This window comes from Rhinolophus sinicus, chromosome 12 (genome assembly GCF_057876585.1).
Source record: "Rhinolophus sinicus isolate RSI-liver-muscle chromosome 12, RSI-T2T, whole genome shotgun sequence".
NCBI lineage: Eukaryota > Metazoa > Chordata > Mammalia > Chiroptera > Rhinolophidae > Rhinolophus > Rhinolophus sinicus.
This window is the reverse complement of record NC_142512.1, coordinates 41,308,806-41,320,399: the sequence shown is the minus strand read 5'-3', so window position 1 is coordinate 41,320,399 and position 11,594 is coordinate 41,308,806.

Sequence of the window (11,594 nt, the reverse complement as noted above, 5' to 3'; positions counted from 1 at the left end):
CACACACACACGGAGGAATTCATGTTAGCGGAGCTTGAGTGAAGATTGAAGCAAATCCAGAAAATCACCCACTCATTTAGTGAGCATTTACTGAGTATCTACTGTGTGGGACAATCATAAATAATGTCTTAGGAACATTTACAGCTTGCAAAAGTCTTTTAAATTTATTATCTCACTTGATGCTCACAACTCGGAGCCATCAGTAGAACGATTATTATCCCTGCTTCAAAGACAAAGGACGAGAGACTAACAGGACCGGCCCTAACTCACACAATTAGCTCAAAACTTTAAACCTTCAGTTGTCTAACTCCAGTCTTCATCCTCCTATGCTGAGAGCCCAAGGGAATAAGGCAAAGTTAATATTTAATGTAAGTATATGCTTATTTATGTATGTGCAGTGCATGTGCCACTAATAGACAAAGAGGGGAGTGGAGCAGAAACAGAATGGGAAAGGCTCCAGGAAGCATCAACTTCAACCCTCCCTCATTTACAGGTGAGAAAAAAGTCCAAGAGATGTAAAAAAAAAGTGCCCAATTCATACAATGAATTATTTTATTCATTCATTCATTCATTCATTTGCCGTGCCAGGTGCTTGTATGTGTTCTCACCAATCGCCTGTGGGAATACTCATCCATGTGGAGATAGCATCTGTCCTGGCAGCCTGTGATCCTGCTCTGCTCTGGATCACTGATCTAACCCTTTTCCCCACAGGCCTTCTTCCTACCCCAGTCTGTGATCACAGGCAGAGCAGCCCATCTGCGCTAGGACCCCAAAGCACCAAGTCCCCCAACTTGATTTTGGTCCCATATCAGAATGTCCCTCCAGTCCCACCTTTCACCTTCATCTTGTGCTTTTTTAGACTCAGGTAGACCTTGCCTGAAAGGACAGCCAACGCTACACAGAGACCTTTTGAAAGCAAAGTGCCAAGGTGTGCAGAATATGAATCAATCAATAGAATTTAACACAGCAGCCACGAGTTAGAGCTGGGGCGCCTGTGTTTGTATAGGTGAATATTTGTGTGATGATTTTAGCACATGAGGGGTGGCATCATGCACTGTACACATGTCTGTGTGCCTGTGTTTGAGACCTGTGGAGTTCTTTCTGTCTGTTCCCCTGCTGTGTGTTCATTCATTCATTCATTCATTCATTCATTCATTCATTCATTCAGGAAGCTATCATTTGTCCAGCATCTCCTCTGTGGCAAGCATTGCACTGAGATCTGGTGATTCAGAGATGAGCAAGATACATTCTCTACCCAGGAGAAACTTGTGGCCGAATGTGGGAGAAAAACACATGTGCAAAGAATTACAGCTGCGTGTGAATACCCAGTCAAGATATTTGCAAGGGAGGGGAGACGGGAAAGCATCTTGTCAAACACGACATCTGAGCAGAGTCAAGGACAAATGAGGATTCACCAGGTAGGCCAAGGGTGAAGGAGGGTGTTGTAGGCAGCAGAGAGAAACATGCAGAGGCATGGTGTGCTCTTGGAACTAGAACAGTCAAGTTCAAAGGAGGGGAGAGAGGTAGGTCAAGGTAGATCTCAGTAGGCGGAGTCTGATGCTGAAGGCTAGGAACAGGGGAGCTCAGTAGTGAGGGGGCAGAAGAAGGTGACACTGGGTGGAAGGGAAGGAATGTAATGTCCTTTCCCAGATCTGACCAACAAGATCAGCCCATTTTCACAGAAAGGCCGGCAAGACAGGCCCTCATCCTTTCGGTCCAAGTGAGCAATTCCTTCCAGCAGAGAGAAGTCCTCTAAGAGCTCCACTTGAAATCACCGTTTCAACCTTCTTCATCCCTTTCTCTCCTCTCTCTCCTCCAGTCCCTGTAATGCAAAATCTATGTTTTGCTCCCTGTGAATGAGAGAATTAAATCATCTGATTTAAATAAATTAAATAAATTTCTTCTCCCAGGCAGGAAGCTTGGCACATTTCAGAGAGAATTCCAGCAAACCCTCCAGAAACAAGCAGAGGGCCTGAGATCCACCCAAATGAGCAATGGCTAAAAGGGTCGGCCGGTTACCAGAACCCATTTTCTCTGCATAAATCTGCAGCAATCAAGGGTTGTGCATTACAAAAGCACATAAAGGCCATTCACCGAAGGAGCTGCCACGGTGTGTGCCAGGCACTCGCGCCAGAGAGATGAGCCCAGCACCTCCATGCCTGGCACACACTACCCACATGTGTGTACACACGGGCCCCTGCTAGGTCCCAAATTGCAACTCCAGCAGGAGGGGATAGCTTCTGGGCCCTGTTTAAGCTGGTGCTCACACACTGACACACACATACCATCTCACACACTGACACACAACAACACAATCAGACTCTCTTGCTCATACATACACCTCACACATCACACATATATCATGCACAGATATCCATGCATAGATACACACCCACACCACATCTCTCACACATACCTACAAACACAAACACACTCATGCAGAGGTACACACTCAAACACACATATATACATACATCTCACACAATACAAAGAGTCACACATATACATTCACTCATACACAATCACAATCACTTGTACATACACACTTCTCACACCACACATACACTCACTCACAAATACACCCACTCACACATACACAAACATCTCACACACTCACACACACACCACACACTCACAAACAAAATCACCACTTGCAGACAACACACATCTCAACACCACACAGATATTCATATACACACTCACAAGCACAATCACCCACTCACACATATACACTCACACATACCCCGTGCCCCAGGGAAGCAAGATTAGCACCTTCTATGTTAAGGTGAAAGGTGTGTAAGGGCCGGCGAACTTCTGGTCTCATCTGCACAGCTTTTTCAGTCGCGTTCCCTGCTGCCCAGCAGAGCAATAGGGCTTGGGTGACGTCAGCATTGTCCTCCTGTTCCTGCAGCTAGACTCACCAAAAGTTTACTGTTTTTCCCAAGTGCCTTTGGAGCTATTTTATGTACCGTTTATTGGAGTAGAACATCTACCCAGAAACGTGCCCAGATTGTAAGTGTAGGTTCACTGCCTTTTCACAAAGACCATTTTCAGATCAAGAGACAGAACATTTCCTGAACCCCAGAGGCCCCTATGTGCCGCCTTCCCGGGGTAACTACCCTTCTGGCTTCTAGCATATAGATGAACTTTGCCTGATTTTGCACTTTACATAAATGCAATCAGAAGTTTACTTTGACTCCCTGTAATGACATCCACATCAAAAAATTCCTAACCGTGACATCACAAGAGAAAAGAAGAGTAGGAAACAGGAGTGTAGAGTAGTATTGATCACTGTTTAGACAAAGCATAAGGAAGGGCTTTGAAGAGTAAAAATGTACCCTACGGATGCAAGGGGTTCTCTGATCCATCAGGTGAAACAAGCCCCCCAAGAATGAAGCCAGACTTCTTGCTGCAAGATGTGGGCCCTGGAAGGGGACATGAGGTGCTACCTGACTCTTCCCTCCTTCGGCATTTTTCAAAGTCGATTGAAACCACCACATTGACCACAGACTCAGGAGATCTGGGTTGGAGTCCTAGCTCTGCCACTAACTCCCTGGTGACCCTGGGTAAGTCATTTCGCCTCTCTGCACCTTTGCTTTCTCTTCTGCACAGTGGAGGTGAGAGTACTAATATTGTTCAACTCTCTTGAGCACTTGCCATGTGCCAAGCACTGCTCCAACTCATTTAATTCTCTTTAACTCATTTAATTCTCTAGACCAGGGGTCAGCAAGCTACAGCCCTCAGGCCAATCCGGCCCCTCACCCCCAGTTTGTGTATAGCCTGCAAACTAAGAGTCATTCTCACATTTTTAAATGGTTTTTAAAAAATGAATGATATTTCATGACACTTGAAAATTATCATATTCAAATTTCAGTGTCCATAAATAAAGTTGTTTTGGAACACAGCCACACACATTCATTTGCATCATGACTGTTTCCAGAGTAGCTGTGACAAAGACTTTACTTACGGGCCGCAAAGCTGAAAATATGTATTATCTGGCTCTTTATGTTAAAAGTCTGCTGACCCTTGCTCCAAACCACCTTCACTGTGGGCACTCTTTTTAGCGTCCCACATAACAGATAAGGAAGCTGAGATCCAGAGAGGTTAAGAAACCTGCCAAGGGATCCCAGCTGGGAGTGGAAAGTCTAAAGCCAAGTGTAGGTGGAAGCTCCAGTTCACCTACCCCAGGGAGCTGCCCACCCTGTGTGAGGCCCTCTGAGGAAGCAGGCATGGTGGCTTTGCTTGGCAAATTGCAGAAAAGGATAGAAACATGAGACAGATGCCATCCTAACCTCCTGGCAGGCATCAGTGACTGACTCTACACTCACCCTTCAGATCAAAATGCCCCAATACCCCACACAGACCACCTCCAGCCCAAAGACCTTCTGATTAATTAGCTAGTGATTTTCTACAAACTTCTAAATCATAGGCAGAGGGTTGAGTTAACCACACTCTCTGTTCATGGCCTGTTATGATTAGTCTGTGCAAAGCCCTGCTCTTGATAGTCATTCATTCATTCATTCATTCATTCATTCATTCATTCATTCATTCTCTTTTATTCCCATAGCCTATGTCCAAATGATAGCCTCTAGCATTCTGTTTGCTAAGTTCTTACAGACTGATTGGCGTTATTTCATATGTGTGTGGTATTTTATTTACATAAATTGTATTGCGTCATATCTCCTTGTTTCCTTTTTTTCCCTTGGCAACATTTTTCACTCTGTATTCTCCTATTGAGGCATAACATGCATACAGTAAAGTGTGTAATTGCACTGGTCTTAAGCATAAACTCAATTTTTTTCTCTATATGTACACGTGTGTAATCACCACTTAGATAAAAAATATAACACATTTTGAGCACCCCAGAAAGGTTTCCTTGTGTCCCTTTCCCAGTCAATGAACTATCCCTTCCCCCTTCTGCCAGAGGCATTCTTCCAGCTTGTCACCACCCATTAGTTCAGCTTGTTCTTGAACTTCATCTAAATGGAATCATACAGTGGGTCCTCCTTCATGTCTTGCTTCCTTTGCTCAACTTCTGGGAGACTCCTCCATGTGGGGTGGGGGCAGCGGTTTGCTTTTTTTACGGCTATGGAGCACTCAGTTTTTAAGATCTAGCCACGTGGCTCTGTATACATCCAGCGGTCTGCTTTTCGCTGCTGCTCCGGGGCATTTCCACCCTATTTTACCTCTCCACTCTTCAGTGAGGGACACACACGGCGCCTGGGTGATCAGCCCATATGGGCCATGTCGCCTTATGGAGCTGTGTGAACATTTCTCTGTGATAAATACCTAGGAGCGGAACTGCGAGGGCACAGGGGCTGGACAGACTGAAACTGACAATTTTACCAAAGCAGAAGGAGCCCCGCGCAGGGAGAGCTGCTCTGGTGATCCTCCCCTGACCCCATTCACCCCTCACCCTTCTCCCTCCAGGAAAACCTTTCAACTCCTCCTCTGTGTCCTTTTGCAGGACCCAGCTAAGCGCCTCACTTCCTGAGTGTCGCTGCCTCCATGGCAGCCCGCTCCATCCTGCTGCATTATAACAAGACGATAATCAATGAACTGCTAACTCTATTGCAATAAAGGAGCAAGCCCAACCTTATATAATTCTTTTTAATTGTTTTCTCACATTACACAGGATTTTTTTTTTTTTTGCTAAACTTATTCCGCCATAAGTTATGTCGTTTAATTTCTCAAAGTGCTAATAATTTAATTGCTTCCTTCCTGCGCACAAAGTGCCTGTACTGTCCTCCCTCCCCAGCTCGGAGATTATAAAACGGAGTTGGCAGGAATACCTAAGAGAGGAGTCTTTTTGGCAGCAGGATTTGATGGGAAGCAGCTTTCTCAGAAGTCAATGTGTGGGGCTGGGAACGTGGCTGAGGACTTCAAAGGGCCCTGGGGCCCAGCCAAGCCTGCCCGCAGCAGGGGGGTATGATAATCACAGGGGAGGGGAGAAGGGAAGGACCTGAGATCAGAGGGGTGGGATGAGGGTAGGGAGTACTGCACACAGAGTGCATCCTGGACCTGAAAGACTGTCAGGGAAGCTGGGATCCATCTGCAGCAGGCGGTATTTATATCAGACTCAGGAAGTTCTGACAGTCAGGTGCTGACTGGACCCAGGACAGGGTGGGGAACTGACATCTGATAACAAGAACTAGCTTTTATTGAATGTTTACTGACAGCCTGACACTGGGCTTCTCATTTTATCTTCACCCTCACCTCTCTGAGGTAGGTACTATTAACACTGCTATTTTATGGATGAGGAAACTGAGGTCAAGAAAAGTTAACTTGCTCAAGTCCCTGTATCTTGTTGATGGCAGAGCAAGAAGAATCAGCCTCCAGAGCCCATGCTTTCATTTGCTACGGTAATGCCTCTGCCTTCTCTCTGGGTTGAAGGATGGCATCATGTCTTATGCGGCAAGAAGGGGGAGGTATAGGCTTCAGGACAGGACCAGGGATGGGACACTCTTGAAAATTCCAAGCCAGTACCCTCCCTCTGCCCAAGATCTGATGGGTCAGAACTACATTAACACGCGCGCCCCACCCCCCCGCCCTGTGACTCCGCATTGTCTGTAGAATACAATCCAAGCTCCTAAACATGATCTCCAAAATGTCCACATTCCCCAGCCTCACCCTCCATACCCAAACTTATCACCACCCTGGAACACATATTTCCTTTGGGGCTTCTCCACCTTTGCAAATGCAGCTTCTTCAACCTGGAAACTCTTTCCCTCCCCCACAGATGAAACCCTACTCATCCTAACAAACCTCCCCCCAAATGCTTCCTCCCCAGTTCCCCAAGCAAAGTCCCCTCTCTCAAATCCCCCAGGGCAATCAGAGTGCATCTCTCTGGGAAGGAGACCTGGTCTGCTGTATTGACAACATGAGGTACTCAGCTGTCTCCCCTTGCCACTTACTAGCTCTGTGACTTTGGGAAGGTTACTTAACTTCTCTGAGCCCCACATGTGCGTGATGTGGAATAAGTGAAAACACATGTAAAACATTTAGCTTGGCACATGGTGAGTGCTGAAAAAAAGATTCCCTGTTGTTTTTGGCTGTCATTGACTGTGTAATCCCATCTCCTGGCATAGTGCCTGGGATGTACCAGTTGCTCAATAAATGAATACAATGGATAAAATAACTGATTAATTAATTACCTTCCACCTCTTCTCCCCACCCCAACCCCAGAAATGCTGCTGTTTGTTCAAGTTTGGGAGCGCAGATGTAGCACCTATTTGCTGTTTCCATTAGCCTGGTATTTCCTCTGGAAGACAGGACTCCAAGGGTTCCACATAAATTAACACCTGGTCCCCTCCCACACCAGGCAGCAGAAGGCGTTTTGAACCAGCAGCTGTCAGGCGTGTACCAGGATTTCCGGCCTCCAGATGTGGATAACACAGAGCTTTGCCACAAGCAGTTCCTTTCCTTTTCACTTTCCCTTCTCTGACTCTCTTTCCCATCTCTATTATCTGGAACCAGGAGTCCTCAGTTGGGACTCTGCCTCCTTGCCCTGCTCCTCAGGAAGTGAGGGTCTGGGACAAGCCCACATCTCCTGTTCTTAGTCTGTTGAATCCACTGATACAAGAACACAGGACAGAGTCAGAGTGGTACAGGTTCCAACTGCCACTCCTGGCTATGTGACCTTAAGCAAGTTACTTAACCTCTCTGAGCCCCCAGTGATATGATAATGTAGAGAGATGGGTGAGACTCAGCAATATAAAGCCTCACCGAGATTATTCTGATGGGTTCCCTTCCCTGTGACAGCTGCCTGTCCTGGGAAAGAGGGCAGGATATAGGAAGGGGTCAGGGCTGAATACCTTGCAGATCTCCAGAATCTGAAATTCTGAGGGGATCTGGGAAGAGGGGTGGGATATAGAGATATCACCATTATCCTGGCCACAGAAAAATGGATGACTTGGAGAGCATGAGCAGACACCCCTCCAGGGGGACCCATGGGACAAAGCACCATGAGTGTGGCTCAGGGCTGCCATGTTTCTCCCTTCACGGGTAGTGGCTAAAATTGGGTTTGAAGAAAAAGCACAACTCGATCCCCGGCACTGTATGAGCACAGAAAGTAAGCTTTGCAGCTGCTGGGGTGAGGGTCCCCTTGGTGGGAAATCACCAGGGCCCCCTCTCCCTACTCCCACCCCCAGGAGGACACACACTGATCAATGTGGTTCTGGAGTCTCTATCCTGGGCAGAGAACTGCAGAAATCAAATAGGACCTGACATCCCAAACTGTGGGTGTGAGGGGCCCTATGTGAAAGGGCCTCCAGGAAAAGCCACTGCTGAGCAGAGCAGGAGCTCCGAATCTCTTCAGGCTAAAATTGGGGATGACCCCTCCGGGAGTGGCTCTCACCTTTGTGTTGACACATACCTCACCCTGGTCGCCTTTCTGTTGCCTCAAACTTGAGTTATGAAATACATTGTTATTATTATACCCCTCCACTGCCACTCCCCACCCACCTCCGGGCTAGACAGGAAGCCTCTGGCAAGTAGAGGCCTGTTTTACACCTCCGTGAACAAACCCTTTCCCCCAGCATACACTGAACTTCTTCCTTCTTCCTTCATTTACACCTATTTACTAAGCACTGCTATAGGTGCCAAGGACCCAGGTTGGATGCCGGAGGCTTGTTCTTTTGGGGTGTCTGCTGCTAAATCTCTAGTTGGGCCCCCAACTTTGGTCTCCCGGATTCCTGAAGGTAAAATTTCCCCCACTCCATCCCACAAGGGAGCAGTGGGTCCAGCCTGGTGAGGAAAAGCCACAAGCTGCATGCTTACAAAGGTTCCTTCTTTCTTCCTTCCCATGGTGCCAGAGGTGTGACAGCCCCATGGAAAATACACAAGCAGGACCTGGAATCTCAGCGTGGGGAGCAAGTCCGGGCTCCATTCCGGGGAATCCCGACACCCAGACCAGGCTTGAGCCCTGGGAAATCCGTCCAAGGCTACTGGTGTGTGCAGGCCTGGAGAAGGTCAGGGCCAACTGGAGCCTCTCTCTCTCATACTGGCCTGGAATTTCTCACTCAGCTTAGTGGACAGTAAGCATAGACATCAGGTCTGAGGCCACAGAGCCAAGATTCCAAAGAGAAAATTCCAAGGCAAATGTCTCAGGGATTTTTAGTCTCCCCACAACCCTTCACCATGCTACCCTGGATTCTTCCCCTACCTAGCTTGTGCTCCCCAGCCTTTGGTCCTGATATCTCTTGGGCCTGGAATACCCTCCCCACAACCCCATACCCAAATCCCACCCATCTCAGTGCCAGCTCCATTGCTACCTCCTCCAAGAAGTCTTCTCTGATCCTCCCAGGTAGAAGGGTCTCTCGGTCTCTCTCTCTCTCTCTCTCTCTCTCTCTCTCTCTCACCCAAGTTCAGGCTTAGGTGGTTAGGACTTTGGCTTCTGAAATCAGACAAGCCTGGCTTCATAGGCTGGCTCTGCCCCTTTCCAACTGGATGACCTCAGACAAGTTCCCTCTCCTGGCTGAGCCTGTGTGTCCTCATCTATAATAAAAGAACAATGACAGTACCTTTCCAAACCTCACCCCACAGCATTTTTGAGAGAATTAAATGATTTTATACAGGCACAGGGTTTAGAATAGTGCCTGGCACCTAGCACGCTCTCAACAAACATTAGTGATTTCTATTTCACTTATAACATTCTCCCCAGAGTAGAGACTGTCAATCTTCCCTACCAAAGGGTAAGTTCAACCCACAGAAGGTACTCCACTAACATGTGCTGAATGAATGAACAAGCGGGGAGGGACAGGGCCAGCACTGTCGGGATAAGCTTTAAAAAGAATGCTCTCAGTGCTGTTCAAGGTGGTCTCCTGAGGTTGACCCCAATAGTGACTTCCCACATTGGTCAATGCCACCCAGGCACAGGGTCTTTTGCTTATCTCTCGGACTCAGCTGTTCCTCAAGGCAAGTTTCCCCAAATGTCTTCAGCTGCCTCCTCCGTGTGGGTGCAGAAAGGAAGGAGAGAGCACAAAGCACGCTGGTTTAACCCCTTGTTCATAGGTGGCAGAGTGCAGGCTGGAGCCAACTCCAGTGGTATGGTGGCTGAGCCCTGGGAGAAGGGGTCACTTCTCAGACTGTGGACTCGGGTGAGTGAAGGGCAGGGCTCGCCCCTGAGGATTCTCAAATCTCCCTCTCCATCTACTTTAGGAGAGGCCTCAAGTAGAGGAAGCAGTAAAATGAGGATGTGCAAGGGGAAGAGATCTGTACGTGTGTGTACACACACCTATATAGAGAAAGGGTGAAAGGAGCCTCATTCCTGTTAACTAGGTATTGTTGACAACACGTTATCTCTATTCCCCACTCTCCTACAAGGTAATTCAAATCAAGAGCCAAGGTAGATCATATTATCCCCATTGTACAGATGAGGAAACTGAGTCTCGGAGAGATTCACTGACTCGCTCAGATCACGAAGTCAGTCAGAGGTACTACCAGGATTTGGACCTGGGCCTATGTCAGAACCTACGTCAGGTAACCCCAGTCAGACTAAGACTGTACTTAGGCCTCCACCAAAGTGGAAGCACCAAATTTATTTTTTCTTTAAAATACTTTGGTATTGGTTGTCAGAATGAAAATCAAATCTTGTCTGGACCTCCTCTAACTTATTCTATGGTTTATATTGTCTTTATTTTTATTTGTATGGGAGGTAAGGGTAACCATTATAACACAGAACAACCTCCAAAAGTTCTAGTCCAGCTGCATACATGGCTTCTTTTTCTTTTTTCAATTACAGTTGACAATCAATATTAGTTTATATTAGTTTCAGGTGTACAGTGTAGTGGTTAGACCTTTATATAATTTAGGAAGTGAATCCCCCCAATAAGTCTAGTACCCACCTGGCACTATACATAGTTATTATCACATTAGTGACTGTTTTCCCTATGCTGTACTTTACATCCTTATGACTATTTTGTAGCTACCAATTTGTATTTCTTAATCCCCCCCACCTTTTTCACCCAGCCCCCCAACCTCCCTCCCATCTGGTAACCATGTTTGTTCTCTGGATCTGCATACATTGCTTCTTGAACTACATGTTCTGTGCTTATGCCAGGCTCTGTAGAGATGAAGTTTCTTTGGCTCTTGATACATTCATGTCACAGGGCTCACAGTTCTATACCACTTGTGTAAACAAAGGAGAGGGGATTAATGTATGTGTGAGGTGTGTATTTGGTGATGTGTGTGTGTGTTTGTACATATGAATATAGGACATGTGAATGGTCTATATCACCAACAATGCACAAGACATTGAACACCTTCACTGCCTCTAGGAAGTTAAAGTGGGTTGCCAGGGGAGAGATTATAGAATTAAACCGGAGAGCATTATATGACTTTTGAATTTTGTACCATGTAGCTGTCTTACTTACTCAAATAAAGAAACATTTCACAACATTTACAACATTTACATTTTTAAGCAAAAGCGACATGAAATGTGGATTCAATAGCTTCTGTTTTCAACACGACAGACATAGCTGGGACAAGAAAAACAAAGGTCTGGGTTACTACCTTGTCGTAAGGCAGAGAGAAAAATAGAGAGAACCAAGTATGATTTAAAATCTCACCGGATGAGGGGGGCGGCAGTTTCGCTC